This window comes from Octopus bimaculoides, chromosome 6 (assembly GCF_001194135.2).
Source record: "Octopus bimaculoides isolate UCB-OBI-ISO-001 chromosome 6, ASM119413v2, whole genome shotgun sequence".
Classification (NCBI taxonomy): domain Eukaryota; kingdom Metazoa; phylum Mollusca; class Cephalopoda; order Octopoda; family Octopodidae; genus Octopus; species Octopus bimaculoides.
In genome coordinates this window covers 21,696,758-21,699,825 of record NC_068986.1, presented here as the reverse complement: position 1 = coordinate 21,699,825, position 3,068 = coordinate 21,696,758, and the positions used below count along the sequence as shown (strand labels likewise).

Sequence of the window (3,068 nt, the reverse complement as noted above, 5' to 3'; positions counted from 1 at the left end):
ACACACACACACACACACACACACACACACACACACACACACACACACACATGCATGCATTGTACATAAAAATGAATATGCATGTGTAGATATGTGTGTGGCTATAATATATATGTTCTAGAGAGCGGCGAGCTGGCAGAATCATTAGCATGCTGGGCAAAATGCTTAGCGGTATTTCATCCATCAATGTGTTCTGAGTTCAAATTCCGCCGAGGTTGACTTTGTCTTTCATCCTTTTGGGGTCGATTAAATAAGTACCAGTTACACACTGAAGTCAATGTAATCGACTTACTCCCCTTGTCTGTCCTTTTCTGTCCCCTGTATGGTTAGCCCCTTGTGAGCAATAAAGAAATAAATATATATATGCTCTGATGAGTGCAGAGTTACGTAATCGGACTGTTACCTAACATTCTTTTGAAGCCCTAGTGTGAAACTAATTGGTAAGATCAGCCATATTGGATATGTACACTGATATCTGTACACTGATTATTATAAATATCTCTGTGTATTTTCAATATTCTGTAAAAAGATGTCTGGTCATGGGAAAATATTACCCGGCTTGGAAACAGTGGATAGTTGGCGACAGGAAGGGTAACTGCCTATAGAAACTTCTGTCTTAATAAATTCCATTCAGTCCATGGGAGCATGGAAAAGTGGACGTTAAATCAATGAAATTGATATATATCATCATCGTCACATCATCATCATCATCATCGTCATCATCATCATTATCATCATCATCATCATCATCATCATCATCATCATCATTTAACATCCATTAAATGATGATGATGATGATGATGCACACACATATATTCCTATCATCTGTACACAGCTTTGTCCAGCCCATGAAATTCAATTTCATTAATTCAGTCTGTGGTGGATGGTGTGGGGTCAGAAATTGATTTTAAACTGATGCCAACAATCTTCAATTTTTTTCCTGGAGATGTTGATTCAATAAAATTTTTTTGCAGGAAATTCAAAAATTTGTTCAAACTGAGCTTTATAAAAATGTGCAAAATAAATAAATATAGAATCTAAAAATTATATAACTTTGACCTCCGCCCTGAAAAATGTATCCTTTCATAACATTTTAGCCACCCAGAGTACAAAAGCGTGGCCTACAACTTTGAATATACTATATATACATACATGCACACATATACATGCATATTCATAAACACACACACGCATACATACATACATACATACATACATACATACATACATACATATGTACACTCATGCATATGTACATACATATATGCATACATACATACACTTTTATGTATTAAGTTTTACTTTAAGAAAGACAACTGCATGTCACTGTTATGATGACAATGATAATGATGATGATGATGATGATGATGATGATGATGATGATGATGATGATGACGATGATGATAACAATGGCAATGACAATGATGAATGATTTTATTCTTCTAGATTCAAATTAGCAAAGTTAAATTTTTTTTTTTATGTCATTCTATAGAAGACAAAAATTTTTTTTCTTTTAAATAATCATTACATAATTTTGTTTGTTAATTATTTTAATTAATACTATTTAAGATCTGAAAAATTTACTGAAAATTCATTAAAAATTCCAAATTGGATCTGAAAATCCAATTTGGAATTTGAATGAAAATTTTTAAATTCTAAAACAATAAATATTTTTTCTTTTGTTCCACTTAATGTCATTTACTGGGCAATAATTTTATTTTCTCATGTAAAGCGAAAGCAGTGTATTATCCCTATTTTAAGTCTTCTTTCAAAAAAAGAACTGTAAATCTTTGTTAACAGTTAGAAGTGTTTAGCTGTAGTCAAAGAATGACAGGTAAATATGACACAACTTTATACTTAATCATTTCCTTTAAGTTTGAGTACTCTAATGATAGCCAGGCCGGTTGTTTGTGTCTACTTAACTAGTTTCCTAATCATAAAGGAAGTAAGCTATAACATATGTAATATATAAACGCTTTGCCTACTTTGAACACAATAAGGAATGTACAATTAGGATGCTTTAAATGTTGTTGAAAGAGAACTGGTCATTTCAAAATTTGTACCTACCACAAAGACATGAGATGATTGTGGCACAGACTTGACGCTTAACTTTCCCTATACTTCCGAATTACAGCAGACTGGCTGACTAGCTTGTTGTTAATTTGTAGTCAAATCAATCTCTATTGCTACCTTGTTGACCAGAATTAAGGCTATAATAGAGCACCAGTTTGTTAGTAGATACTTTAATGTAAGCTGTGTGCGTCATTTGTGTCTCTAAATGACACGAACTATGAATCGACTATTGTGGCTTCTGGGTCATGCTCACAATTAGCTTTTGAAAACAGGTTGGAAATTAAACCTTATATCTAAAATTAGAAAATCAAATTAAAGTTTGCACTCAAAATAATTGTCTAATATTCAGAGAAGTATCTTCTTTTTTTTCCTTTTTTTGTCTTTTTTGTTTTAGAGAAATAAAATGAAATAAAAATTAAACAAAAAAAAATTATTTTAAGTATTTCTAAACTTTTATTGTAACATGTTAGCTATCATTGAATTGGTTGAATAGTGGAGGTGCAATGGTCCAGTGGTTAGGGCAGCAGACTCGTGGTCGTGGGATTGTAGTTTCGATTCCCAGACCGGGCATTGTGAGTATTTATTGAGTGAAAATACCCAAAGCTCCACAAGGCTCTAGCAGGGTGGGGGTGGGGGTGGTGAACCCTACTGTGCTCTTTCGCATCAACTTTCTCTCACTCTTTCTTCCTGTTTCTGTTGTGCCTGTATTTCAAAGGGTCAGCCTTGTCACACTCTGTGTCATGCTGAATCTTCCCGAGAACTACATTATGGGTACACGTGTCTATGGAGTGCTCAGCCACTTGCATGTTAATTTCGCGAGCAGGCTGTTCCATTGATTGGATCAACTGGAACCCTCATTGTCGTAACTGACAGAGTGCGACGATTGGTTGAATTGAAAAACTTTCTTCGGTTTTGTGTTGGTCATTCTTTGATCACATGTGTGTATCACATTGCTGCCCATATATGCATCATAACTTTATTTCAGCTGAAATTGT

The 3,068-nt window shown here is 34.0% G+C and overlaps 1 long non-coding RNA gene across 2 annotated transcripts in view; it reads right to left on the bottom strand.

Annotated features, from left to right (window-relative positions):
- Positions 1-2,204, bottom strand: part of LOC128248108 (uncharacterized) — an 11,771-nt gene extending 9,567 nt beyond the window's left edge. For both annotated transcript variants that reach the window (XR_008264377.1, XR_008264378.1), the window contains exon 1: positions 2,068-2,204. This is a non-coding gene — a long non-coding RNA (uncharacterized LOC128248108). The remainder of the gene's footprint in view (positions 1-2,067) is intronic.
- Positions 2,205-3,068: the final 864 nt, after the last annotated feature.